General features: G+C 41.7%; 1 protein-coding gene across 1 annotated transcript in view; it reads right to left on the reverse strand.

Moving 5' to 3' along the window:
* Nucleotides 1-4,222, reverse strand: part of POGZ (pogo transposable element derived with ZNF domain) — a 64,424-nt gene extending 60,202 nt beyond the window's left edge. Inside the window, 1 exon segment of the mRNA XM_038383051.2 lies at nucleotides 3,955-4,222. The gene's annotated coding sequence lies outside the window, so the exon portion shown is untranslated.
* Nucleotides 4,223-14,795: the final 10,573 nt, after the last annotated feature.

Genomic DNA, 14,795 nt, shown 5'->3' on the forward strand with positions numbered 1-14,795 from the left:
TATGGCAGAAAAATTTTAGTTTGAGCTCAGTGCATTGGCCTGCTAAACCCAGGGTTGTGAGTTCAATCCAAGAGGGGGCCATTTAGGGATCTGGGGTACAAAATTGGGGATTGGTCCTGCTTTGAGCAGGGGGTTGGACTAGATGATCTCCTGAGGTCCCTTCCAATCCTGATAGTCTATGACAAAGAGATCAAATCCTGCAAGTCTTAGGCAAAATATCCATTGAAGGCAATGGGCCCTGGTTCATCATTGCCATGCAACCCCCCTTATGCCAACTAAGGTAAACTGGTGGAAAGGACCCACAGAACAGGTGAAAGCCTCTTCAGGAGATCTTTGCAACCACTCTCAGGCTTCAATCAGGGGACATTCTGGGATGTGGATAGGAGATGAGGTGTGTCAGGGGCAGGAGGCATGCCCCGCACACACCTGTGCCTTGATGATTCTGTGCCAACAAAAATGCCCACAGAGGCCACTGAAGCAGATGCACAATTTGGGCTGTCCTAGCTGAGAACAGGGCTGAATTAGTAGATGCACAAACTGCCTTCTCTCTGTCCCTTCACTAGTTTAGAATCTAATCCAATGAGTTTGACTAAGAATTGCAGGATTTGACCCAAGATTATTACCTATATCCCAGAAGATTAATTTTAACACTAAATTATATAAGCTTTGTGCACATTGCTTGCAAAACAAGTTTACCACCTTTTTTTACACCAGTCTAGATTTTCTCCCAAAGATTTTATTCAAGAGCACTTATAATATATCCCAGCTAATATTTCAGTCCTCTTCTGCAACTCTGTTGTTTTTCTCAGTGTGAAAAAATATCACCTGAATTAATATGCAATTGCCATTTATATTTTCTTTCCCATTTACTAAAAACAAGACCAGGATAGGCCTGAAAACAAAATAAAGTAAAAATAAAAATAAAAATGGAGCCCTCTCACTTGAAAAACAAAACTAAAACCCTAATAATGCTTAATTTGGTTCTTTATCAAGGACAACGTTAGACATAAATGGAATGTATAAATGCATCGAGTCAACCCCTCTCCCTCCTCTAAGCCCATCTCTTCTCCCCATCCCACCTCCCTTCTTGCCTCCACACACACCCCTCACCTAAACTGTCATCTTGGTTCTTGTCTTCTGTATATTGTCCCCCTATTTGGATTGTAAGCATTCAAGAGCAAGGAACATGTTTTATTTTTATGAGAGCTATGATAATTGATGGCACTAGAATGTTTCTTAATAACATATAATAAATTAATCCCATGATTAGGGCAGGATATATTCCTCTGCTACTGAGACAAATCCTGCAATCCTTACTCTGGCAAAACGCCCATTGACTTTAAGGAGTATTTTGCCAAGACAGCATATTGGATATAAAACTGATACCAGACTGTATATTAGTTGAAAAGCAAAGAATCAATAATGAGTTTTATATGATGTTTTAATTGTTGTTGATATGACTATTTTGACCCTTTTTAGAGCACCTCAGGTGAAATTCATGGGGGGAGAGAGTTATATGATATGTCAGAGTCTAAAGTTACCTCCTCTATGGTAAGGCAAATTTATTTTTCGTTGGTTGATGTAGTTCATTTTAGTTCACTGGCTACCAGGATTACTTTAAAGAGCATATTAAAATGTGTACAAATGTTATCACTTTGGTTTGTTACATGTTTTATTAAAGGCTTTCAAGTGCAGGATAGCTATTAATTAAAAATGTATTATTATTGTACATTAAATTATCATCTGCTCTTACATTTTGAACTGCAAAAGAAAAAAATCTATTTAACTTGCTTTCTGATATACTTGTGCATCTAGACTCGCCTTATAATTCTGGGATCTCATATAAGAGATCCAGGCTATGGGAAAGACTTGCTGGGAGACTGGGCCTGCCCATGAACTCCAAGTCTGTTCAGTCTGGGCTCTTACAACATGCTCATCACCTTTGGCATTGATCTGGCAAATGGCTCTGTGCAGGAGGACCCAAAAAGAACCCCACTGACTGGCTCTTTATTAGTAGTTATGAGCATCACTAATACTCAAAAAGAAAAGGAGTACTTGTGGCACCTTAGAGACTAACAAATTTATTTGAGCGTAAGCTTTCGTGAGCTACAGCTCACTTCATCGGATACATTCAGTTGAAAACACTGTATTTTCCACTGAATGCATCCGATGAAGTGAGCTGTAGCTCACGAAAGCTTATGCTCAAATAAATTTGTTAGTCTCTAAGGTGCGACAAGTACTCCTTTTCTTCTTTCCAACCAAGACTGGGGCTCCAAGCAGATAGGGGCTGGAGGCCATCTCGAATGATGTGGTGGATAGATGAGCCAAGTAGCATCTTATGTGATTCACATTGACATGTGATTCAGAAATGTGCATTGAGATACACCTTGTGAGGCAGATTGTTAATTTCTGTGACCTCCAAACTGCCGGACAGCGGGCAGTGGGATGTCGAAAGGAGCAGGGCCATTAGTCTCAAATGCCTGCAGGACGTCCCCCAAAAGGAATGGCAGCCCTGCAAGAATAAGTCACTTGTGCCCTGCTTGATGCGTCTTGGTGACAGCAACTGCTGCCAAGTTCATAAAGCAGAGAGCTTGTTGTTGGAGCATGTGGGATGTTGATTTCTGTATCCCATCCCCATGTATTCTTCACGCCACGTCCTGGCAAAACGGGTAAGCAGAGGGCAAGTTAAAAGATTCCCTAATGTCAGGTGTCCGAGGTTTCTCAAACATCCACCCATAACAGACCATCTGAAGGGGGAAAAGCAGCGGAGAAGCTAAATGGTTCCACCTCACAGTGGGAGAAGTGGCAAGCATGTTATGGGGACCCCCACGTTCATTGAGGCAGCCAGGCCGAGGGGAGCCACCCTCACTCCCTGGAGGGAAGTGGCTTGCCCGCTAAGGAGACCCGACCCCCTCCGCTCTGTGCTGCGGCAAGCATGCCCAGAGCAACCCCTCATTGGCAGTCGGGCCAAGGGGTAGCCTCTGAGACTGACAGCCAGGCTAAGGGATCTTCCCCCTCCCCCATGGAGAGCGGCAGGCAGGCTAAGGGGACCCCATCGTTGAGGTGAGTAGGCAAAGGGGGGCTCACTCCGAGGGTCAGGGGGAGCAGCAGGAAGGCCAACCCACCCCCCACTATCAAAAAGGCAACTAGGTGGACTCCCCCAGTTCATCTTCATTAAAAAGGGCGGGGATGGCACCTTCCCCACAGAAATAAAAACAGACTAGCTTCCATTTATTGTGGCTGCTTGGGAAGAAAAGGTAGAGAAAATAATCCCTGTGCCCAACATGGCCGCCCGCCCAGCAGCAGCCCTAGCAAGGGGGTGGGAGGCAGGGAGACAAGGGAGTCTGCAATCCTTCTCCCCGCAGCGACGGGAACCAGCATGAGGGGAGCGTGGGAGGCACTTTAGGACGGCGCATGGGTGGCTCTGTGCAGCGTTTAACCCGTTATGTTCGTCTCCAGCCAGCCGAGAGGGGAGGGGACGGGTGGGGGGGGGGCTGACGCGGAGGGAGCAGCCAGGGCCGCTTCACTCCCCTCCCTTCAGAGGGGGGTATGCGGATCACTCCGCCTCCCCAGTCCGCGAAGACGAGAGAGCGAGCAAGTAGATATTCCGCCGCCCAGCGGGAGCAGCTCCTCCCCCCTCCCCTCAGAAAGCCCGATCCCGCCCTCACCGGGGGCTCGCGCTCCCTCCTCCCTCCCCGCTAAGCGCGTCTGGCGGCCGCTTTGTGTACGGCGCGCGCTGCCTGCCTGCCCCCCCCTCCTCCTCCTCCTCCTCCCCCCCCCCGCTCACAGACCCGGGCGGTTCGAACCGGTTCCAACGGTCACCGCCACCCGCATTCTTGTCGTGCGCGCGCGCGCCGCCAACCTCTCCCCCCCGTGACCCCCCCCCCCGGAGTCTGATTGATTCTGCAGCGTCCGCCCCCCCCACACACACATAACGGACTCGCGCCAACTCACCTTTCTCTCCGTCTCCCGCCGCTGCCGCCGCCTCCTCAGCCGAGCTTGGCTCGCTCGCACACGCTCTTAAAGTGACACGCACCCCACACAACCTCTTACAGGGCGAAGTGGCCGGGAGGGGAGGGCAGGTTGCATGAGCTCCCCCCAAATATTTTTGCCCCCCTTTCCGAAAAAAAGAAGCTGCGGGTTGATACACACAGAAAGGACCAACAGACACACACACACACACAAAAAGGGGACCGGACCGGCGGAGGGATACGGTGACGTCATTTCCTCCTCGACTCCAATGCCTTCTTCTAATTGGCTGACTGAGGTGACATCACTGGGAGCCAGGCGCATCCTAACTTGTCATGGGGAAGTTTGTCTGAGGCACAGATTTTTGGGGGATTCTCTGACAGGGAGGTTGATTATAGAAGGGGACTTTTTTTTTTTAGGTTGATCCCACTGACAGGTCCAGGAACGACTGGGAAGATGGAGATTTGTGGGGAGGGAACCTAGAAGTGGCCAGTGCTGCCTTTTAAGGGCCTTGTGACCAGCCCGTCTGCCTGGGTTGTGCTGCCTGATGAAGGCCAAATAGTTAATGGTCCAAACTGGTATCCAATGTATCCTAACTCTTCCTACAGCTAGCAAAGGGAGTTTGGAGGCAGGACTTGAACCCACCACCTGCAGCGGGTATTGCCTTTGGAATGGCTAGCGACATGGCAACGTCTCAAACCCATTGCCTGCACCAGTTATTGGCTTTGGCATGATTAATGATATGGCTGAGTCTCAAGCCCACCATCTGCAGCAGGTATTGGCTTTGACATGGTTAACGGTATGAGTCTCGAGCTCACCAGCTGCAGCAGGTATTGATTTTGGCCTCGTTAGTAACATGGCAAGGTGCCAAATACACCACCTGCAGAGGATATAGGCTTTTGGGTGGTTGGCAACATGGCTAAATCTGGAACTGAGCCCAACACCTGCAGTAGTTAATGGCTTTTGGGTGGTTTGCAACATGGCTAGCACTAGAACTCCCCACCTGCAAGATACAGTGTTATTTGGTGGTGTAGTAACATGGTTGGGATTCAAACCTGTCACTGGCAGCCTTCCTCCCCCTCCTACCCTTATTGGTGTAGCCACAGGATTCAAACCCGTCACCCAAAACAAGTAACATTTCTTTGATAGCTAGTGATGTGGTTGGGATTAGAATCTGCAGCCTGGAGCGTATAGGAGTTTTTTGTGGTTAGTCATGTGTCTGCAACTTCAAACTACACTTGTAGCAGGTAACTACTTTTGGTGATTAGTGACATGGCCAGAATCTGAATCACTTTTTAGTCAGTCAAGACCAAAAGTCATTACCAACAGACATTTTGGGGCCTCCGTGATAGGAGTTGGAGTTAAAAAACAGTTTCATGTCCCCTCCATAAAACCCATAATTTCATCAGTATTTGGCACTAATTTCTTCCCTCACTGGCAGCTTGAGCAAAGAGACCAAGGAATAAATGGACCCTGGACATTGAACATCTCTGCTGTCCTCCAGGGGGATTGTTGCAGGACAGGACTCATGCACACTGACATGGAGATCAGAGAGTGTATAGCAAAACTGTAGGCACTGCTCTAGTGGCTATAAAAGCCCTGTTCAGCAGGATGCTTAAGCACATGCCTAACTTTAAGTATGTGATTAATCCCAGTATAGTCATTGAGACTACTCAGAGCTTAAAGTTAGGCACTTCTGCTGGATCAGCACCATAGACTTTTGATTTCCAGCACATTACATCAATGGCTAAAATTCTCACACACACATGAAATGTTTTAAATCCTTAATAATAATAATCACATTTATAATTAATACATACATTTAATAATAATCAGTAATACATTTTATAGTAACCACATACAATTACAAAATGAACATTGACAGTATGCTTAACTGATAATACATATAACAGTAATCAAATCATATATTGTTATTAGGAATATATATTTAACAATAATAAATGTATCATATTTTACATTTATCAATACTGAACCATAATATATTAAAATAAATTAATTATTTTGTGTAATAGTAAATAGTTCACTTATATATTTGTTAATCACTATTAATAAATAGCTATTTACATCTTCAGTGCACATTAAAAACATTAACTTATGTTTTATCACAACACTTCTGTGAAGTTGGTGAATAATAGTCTGCCCAAATGGACCAACTTAATGAGGCATTCACCTGTTGCTAGCATGTTATTTATTATCCTGGAATTTATTAAACATGCATGTTAGTTTTCTGATAGACCACTATGAATTACCAATCATTCTTCCCAGCTCACACTATGCATCAGGTTACTCGACCACTTACTGGTGGGAAGTGTTTGCATGTAACTACCTGTGTATCACTTCTCTGCTATTTAAAGTTCAAAATCTCTGCTGGGGTATTTTCACTGAAGTCAACAATAGTATTAATAATATGTATTTATTTGTTTATTTGCACTGCAATAGTACCTAGGAACCCCAATCATGGTCCTGCACCCCACTGTGTTAGGTGCTGTACAAAGGAATCATTTAATGAAATACCAGCAATTTTTGCTTGCTTTTTTCATGAACATTTTCTGGAATTAGCTGCACAAAGAGTAAAATATTTATGAAACAAAAATTAAGAACAGTTTCTTGAAGTTAATTATTTTCATTGCTGGTCTACACTTCAAAATGGAAATGTTAATAAAATGTCTCTACAAGGAATTGAGATATCATTAAATAATGGAACTAAAAATGGGAATGTTTTATAACAATAACAGATCAATAACTATTGTGGTAAATCAATATTTACCACACCACAAGATTTGATTTCTCTATTGTATTTACAATATTTCTTAGACTAGAAAACAGCAGGATTCGCTATGATCTCTGTCTTCATCCAATGTATACAATTAAGATATCAAGTTCAAGATGAGCCTAATAAGCAAGACAAAAAGAAGTAGAGGATTTAACTGTATGCAGTCACCTCAGTACTGGCAAGTTGTTTATAACTGTGTGGTGGGGGTATATGTGAAACAAAAGGGAAGACAATGCCACTTTAGGCCATGTATCAAACCTAGGATTTCCTGGTTGCCACTGTGCTGCTCACTAGGCCGCTCAGAAATTCACAGTGATAGTAGAGTTAGGCTTCAGATACTCATGCTCCAAAAAGCTCAGACAGATGTCTGAGAATAAGGGAGAATCTTCCTTAACTGATGGCTGTAGGTTTATGACACACAACTGATCACTCCTGATTCTACCCAGCAAAGAACATTAGCACACAAACACTGGCAAGTTAGTTAGGCATAATATAGATTTTTGGATTTTGAACCTACTACTAAATAGAATAAAAAGGCCCAATAGGCCCAATAGGCTTCCTATTAAATTTATCAGTCTCTTAAGAAAAATTAACTATTTATCTGAGAGCTAGTCTTCATGGAAAAATGGGTGGAGGTGAGGTTCAGGTGTGTCAACTAACCTTGACCTACCTATGTCATTATTCCTAGCATGGATGCATTTTAATGCCTTTTAACACAATTGAACAGGTTGAGATTCATACCCAACCTAACCTCGACACATTTGTCTAGTATAGACTAGCCCTTAAATTACTGTTTAGCAAAAGTATGAGTGACACAGCAAAGATTAATTGATACATCAAACTAGCTGTTCCAAAGATAGTAAATTGGAGCATTGTGTTTAGCTTCTGCAGTCTGCCAGTTTTCTTGGAAGCCTGCCATGTAGGGTTTTTGCCATGAGTCTAAAATTGGAACCACCTGCATCTTGGTTGGTGTCAAGGCAAGAACTCAAAAGGTTTCAACATGTGGTTTCCTAACCACTGAGAAAGTCATTATAAGGGTGTACTATAGCTTGGAAGGAACAACAGAAAGCTTTGCTACATCATTTCACAAGCAGTTTTTCACACCGGATAGTCTGGTGCTGACTGGAAGAATCAGTAAAGAGGTCCACAAAGCAGAAGTTGCCGCTTGGGATTATGATTTTATTGTTATTTGGGTGAAACAAATTTATTGAACACATCAGGATTTGGTGGTTTAGAACTTTAAAGAGGCACGAGCAATTATACTTCTGACTAAAATGTTTTTCCTACTAATAGTCTCAGTTCAGCAAGGTACTTAAGTATGTGCCTAACTTTAAGCATGAGAGTCCCACTGGCAATCTAAAATGCCCAACATTACTATAATTGACAGATTAGAAGCAAATTTTCCCCTCTTATTTTTTCAGTTTATTTTATACATTTGTCAGCACTTTGAATATAGGAAGATTTGCTATTTCCTTTTTATTCTTGAGATGCTGTTCTCTCTCTACTCATGCAGTTGAATTCACACTTGGGATCTAGAATGATTTTATTTGTGATAAATTAATATATATTTGAGATTTCTTGAGATCTGAAAGTTTCAAACTTCTGCATGTTCTAGTATTGCACTTAATTTAGAAGCTTTAAACATAAGACAGCCATACTGGGTCAGACCAAAGGTCCATCTAGTCCAATATCCTGTCTTTTGACAGTGACCAGTGCCTGGTGCCCCAGAGGGAATGAACAGAACAGGTAATCATCAAGTGATCCATCCCCTGTCACCCATTCCAGCTTCTGGCAAACAGAGGCTAAGGACACCATTAATGGACCTTTCCTCCGTGAATTTAAGTTTAAAAACTTTGCCTTTCTTTCCTCCCAAATAAACATTGAAATAAATGCCTCCATCTTTCTAATATGCCTCCCTAATCTCCATGAGAAGCATTTGAGAGAGAGCATTCATCTGTTGAGGAGAAATCAACTGCATTATTTTACCCCACAAGATTTGTATTTCCACCGATCAGAATCTACCTTAATATTTTGCATAATCAGATCCTAATAATACCTAGCCATATTAATTTGTTTAACTTAAACCCTAAATAAATCAAGTTATTTGTTACTCATTTAAATTTACAAGGTATAAAAATGGCTGAATTGCTAATTCTTGGTAAGAATAAAATTTTGATTAAGAATTGTTTAGTTTATATCTATAGATTCCCCCCATCCCCTCTCAACCTGACCCCGCCACACCCCAAAAAACCAAACCTCCATGATTTTTAAATTTGCAGGAATAATATTCCTTGGATTACTCACTTACTGATTAATTATTAGTTACTGTTATTTAGTATGTCTGCATAACAACAGAATTAAATCAGAATAACATTTAAAAATGCAGTCTGCCGCCCATTCTAGCACCAGAGTTCCTTTTTGTATCTGATAATGACTTCTGAGGGTTTCAAAGCAGTGGCAATCAGAGGTAGTCGTACCTTGTGTACCTGTGAAGTAAGAAAGGAGATCTTAAACCATATATCTGTAATAGGATGTGAATAAATGTAATCAAACATCTGAATTTTGACACAGTGTTCCTAAGGTCACAGTCTAGACACAATCATTCAGCTGTCAAAGGCCTAATGTCTACTGATATCATTGCCAGTTGATTTCAATTATCTTTAGACTCCAGTATGATACAGAAGCCAATAGTTTTCTGAGATTATCTGATGCTTGCTTCTGTGGAATAACCCCCTCCTGACCTCTTTCCCTATAATTTTATTTAAACTATTACCCAAGATTTTAGTAGGTTCTTTGTAGTCCGTGTTTCACCACAAGGCTATTCTGTAATTAATACATGGCTTTTGGTCTTTTTAAAGTTTATAAATGAAGAAGACCACAGCTTCAGTCTTGGTATCTGATAAAGGTATTCTTTCATTAAATATAGATATTTAATATCTATAGACCCAGATATGGAGTCCAAAAAGTCCTCCATCTGGTGTACAAAATTCCTCTACTAAGCTATTTTCTCCTGCAAAGTTATACATTTTCAACCTCTTGATAGCACTCAATGTAGCAAATAGCCAAGAAAATGAGCACATGAAAAATTGGGAATTTAATTTTAAAGCTATCTGGAAATTATATAATCCAATGAAGAGAGTTTGTACTTTATTTTCAGCACAGCGATCAACATTAACTACAGAATAAATTATATTTATTGTCATGGATTTATAAAACGGTTCTGAATTGCAACTAAGCACTCAATTGTCATTAGCCCTATGTGCTGGTTTGCTCCCTTGTGCCGGCTTTCCCTACTGCTGCTCACAGTACTTGAAGGGAAACAGACTCCAACACCACTTTCTACAAGCCATTACCTTGTGATCCCACTGAGGGTTACCAAAATAAATGACACCATTTGATCAAGAAACTCCCTGAAAAAGCACAAGAACAAATCCGCACAGACATACCCCTGGAACCCAGACCAGGGGTATTCTATCTGCTACCCAAAATCTATAAACCTGGAAATCCTGGACGCCCCATCATCTCAGACATTGGCACCCTGACAGCAGGATTGTCTGGCTATGTAGACTCCCTCCTCAGACCCTACGCTACCAGCACTCCCAGCTATCTTCAAGACACCACTGACTTCCTGAGGAAACTACAATCCATTGGTGATCTTCCTGAAAACACCATCCTAGCCACTATGGATGTAGAAGCCCTCTACACCAACATTCCACACAAAGATGGACTATAAGTCGTCAGGAACAGTATCCCCGATAATGTCACGGCAAACCTGGTGGCTGAACTTTGTGACTTTGTCCTCACCCATAACTATTTCACATGTAGGGACAATGTGTACCTTCAAATCAGCGGCACTGCTATGGGTACCCGCATAGCCCCACAGTATGCCAACATTTTTATAGCTGACTTAGAACAATGTTTCCTCAGCTCTTGTCCCCTAATGCCCCTACTCTACTTGCGCTACATTGATGACATCTTCATCATCTGGACCCATGGAAAAGAAGCTCTTGAGGAATTCCACCATGATTTCAACAATTTCCATCCCACCATCAACTCAGCCTGGACCAGTCCACACAAGAAATCCACTTCCTGGACACTACGGTGCTAATAAGCGATGGTCACATAAACACTACCCTGTACCGGAAATCTACTGACCGCTATGCCTACCTACATGCCTCCAGCTTTCATCCAGATCACACCACACGATCCATTGTCTACAGCCAAGCTCTACAATATAACCGCATTTGCTCCAATCCCTCAGACAGAGACAAACACCTACAAGATCTCTATCAAGCGTTCTTACAACTACAAGACCCACCTGCTGAAGTGAAGAAACAGATTGACAGAGCCAGAAGAGTACCCAGAAGTCACCTACTACAGGACAGGCCCAACAAAGAAAATAACAGAATGCCACTAGCCATCACCTTTAGCCCCCAACTAAAACCTCTCCAATGCATCATCAAGGATCTACAACCTATCCTGAAGGGACGACCCATCACTGTCACAGATCTTGGGAGACAGGCCAGTCCTTGCTTACAGACAGCCCCCCAACCTGAAGCAAATACTCACCAGCAACCACACACCACACAACAGAACCACTAACCCAGGAACCTATCCTTGCAACAAAGCCCGTTGCCAACTCTGTCCACATATCTATTCAAGGGACACCATCATAGGGCCTAATCACATCAGCCACACTATCAGAGACTCGTTCACCGGCGCATCTACCAATGTGATATATGCCATCATGTGCCAGCAATGCCCCTCTGCCATGTACATTGGTCAAACTGGACAGTCTCTACGTAAAAAAATAAATGGACACAAATCAGACATCAAGAATTATAACATTCAAAAACCAGTCGGAGAACACTTCAATCTCTTTGGTCACTCAATTACAGACCTAAAAGTGGCAATTCTTCAACAAAAAAACTTCAAAAACAGACTCCAATGAGAGATTGCTGAATTGGAATTAATTTGCAAACTGGATACAATTAACTTGGGCTTGAATAAAGACTGGGAGTGGATGTGTCATTACACAAAGTAAAACTATTTCCCCATGTTTATTCCCTCCCCACCCCCCACTGTTCCTCAGATGTTCTTGTCAACGGCTGGAAATGGCCCACCTTGATTATCACTACAAAATGTCCCCCCCCCCACCCCGTTCTCCTGCTGGTAGTAGCTCACCTTATCTGATCACTCTCGTTACAGTGTGTCTGGTAACACCCATTGTTTCACGTTCTCTGTGTACATAAATCTCCCCACTGTATTTTCCACTGAATGCATCTGATGAAGTGAGCTGTAGCTCACGAAAGCTTATGCTCAAATAAATTTGTTAGTCTCTAAGGTGCCACAAGTACTCCTTTTCTTTTTGCAGACTCTGCAGAGCTGCTCTGTTCCCATCTGTTGGAATTTTTTTCTGTGACCTTTTCCAATTGGTTCCCAAGAAATTAGCTGAGATCTGGACTTGTCACTGAGGTGTTGTTTTTTTTATTGGTATACAGCAACACTACACAAAGGTGATTAAACTCAAATGCAGGAGGAAGGGTGTAGGAGTTTACCACAGCGCCAAAAGCTCATAATAAAAAAATCAAATTATATATGTACACTAATGCATGCATATTCCATTTTGCATTGTATCACACATAATAATTAGTTTAATAATTTTTTTAACCAATCCTTGTACAATTCCAGAAATGTCCACAAGCTACAAAATATGCTAGTAAACAAAGCTGCAGCTGCAAGCTTATCTCACATTAGTCTTCTTACTATTTCTTTGTTTTTTAACAGCATGTTATTTACAAGGCCATTTGTAAATTCATGCTTTGTCCATTGTTAACCTCTATTTCCTTACTTCCGTTTTCGTTCATTGTTTATGCAAGGCCTATACTGCCTTGCTTAAAAGGGTAGAGAGGTTTCATCCCCAAGATGGCCAGCACAGGTACACTGCCCAACATGTTGGTGTATGGGGTGCCAAGTATAGATCTGGTGCAGTTTACTAACTCCCTGGAGCAGCCAGGAAATTGGGAGAGAGATTGTGACTTCCTCCTGGGCTGTTCCAGAATCAGTTCTGCATCCTACCTACCCACCCATTAGTCTGGGCAGATTGCTATCTCACAATCTAAGCTGAAAGAAATATAGAGACAGAATGTGACACCCACTGGATAGCACTTACATCACAAGAGGTCTTGCTGAAATCAATGGGATTTTTTGTAGCTTAAGATACAATCAGTCAATGATCAGTCAGTGTAATGAGGGTATCACAGTCTGTACCACAATAATTAGGAATTATTGTTCAGTGGAAATATTGCTTGACCTTTGTGGTTAGACTCCAGCGATTCCTTGTTGATGGTTTAACACCTCTTTGTTAAAGGAGCAACACAGTGTTTATGATTTTATCATGAGTCTTGCAATATTTGATGTTTTCCTTAAGACCCCAGCTGCTGGAATCAAGAGACTGTTGATTTTGTTGAAAGAAAAGGAGTACTTGTGACACCTTAGAGACTAACAAATTTATTTGAGCATAAGCTTTCGTGAGTTACAGCTAGCTCACAAAAGCTTATGTTCAAATAAATTTGTTAGTCTCTAAGGTGCCACAAGTACTCCTTTTCTTTTTGCGAATACAGACTAACACGGCTGCTACTCTGAAACTTGTTTTTGTTAAGTAAACCTCTAGCCTTCATGGTTAGAGAGAAAAATTTGAAAACTTGAAAGGAGTGTGCCCTGAAGGCTCAGAAACCAGAAGGCAATTAAAAAGAATGCAAAGTTGGAGTTTGTTTATGTTGCTTAATAATCATGAGATTTAAAAACAAACAATCTGATGATTTTTGGGGCCTGACTCCTGATTTTTGAGTGCCTGGGGTTGGCAATATTGGAACAGCAATTTGCAAAGGGAATAAAGCAAGAACTTGAATATCACTTGTAAAAGGGGGGAAATGGTCTTAGGCCCTTGTTTGCATCTTTTTGACATATGGAAAGATCCCCACCACTTTTTCCTTAATATAGGACATCCAGGTCTTGTCTGCCTTGTTTTTCTTGGATGGCTAAAGAAGGGGTAGGTATAGTACATCCTGGATACCAAGAAAATTGAACCTGATTAATTGCCAAGGGAAGTGATTTTCTTTTGACTGTTTCTTTGTTTTTATTAACACCTATTTAACCCAAACAGTTGGAAGTCTTTTGTTAAAGACTTCAGACTCTTACAATTTAAAAAAAAGGAGTACTTGTGGCACCTTAGAGACTGACAAATTTATTTGAGCAAAAGCTTTCGTGAGCTACAGCTCACTTCATCGGATGCATTCAGTGGAAAATATTTGTATAATGTACAAAAATGTAGCTCACAAAAGCTTATGCTCAAATAAATTTGTTAGTCTCTAAGGTGCCACAAGTATTCCTTTTCTTTTTGCGAATACAGACTAACACGGCTGCTACTCTGAAACCTTAACATTTAAAGATTCAAAAGCCTTCAGTTTGCTCTCAGTCCACATCTCTGTGTCTTTCAAGGGGACACAACACCAAAATTTGACATTCATGATATTTCAAGAACTTTTCAGGTGTTTTTTATGCAAATAAGGATGCAAGTTTTATTTTATTTCCTCTTTGGGGCATTTAAAAGGTTAATTTGTTTGGGTTGTTTTTATTAGTTAAATGAGGTATTTCAGTATGAAGTCCTATGGGACTTTATCTGAGACAGCTGGAGGTATGCATCAGAAGTTACATAATGAAAATATTCCCTTTTAAGCATAAACCAGTCTATGGACAAGTTATAACCATAGAATTCTCACTGAAATTTTTGGGTCCATTTGCCAAGATATTACTTGAGAATTTAATCTTGTATGGTTTAATAGGGTAAACAATTATTTAATTAAATTATTGGCAAATAAAGCTGAATATATATACATTGTGCAGATTAAACCTAAAGAATTATGATTCTTTTAAGAAGACGATAAGCATTTGACCTAGCAAATATGGAAACTAGAGACCATCAGGGCCCAGATCTTCAGCCGGTGTAGGTCTCTTCTTATTATTCTGAAGA

The sequence above is a fragment of the Dermochelys coriacea genome, chromosome 24 (assembly GCF_009764565.3).
Source record: "Dermochelys coriacea isolate rDerCor1 chromosome 24, rDerCor1.pri.v4, whole genome shotgun sequence".
Taxonomy (NCBI): Eukaryota; Metazoa; Chordata; order Testudines; family Dermochelyidae; genus Dermochelys; species Dermochelys coriacea.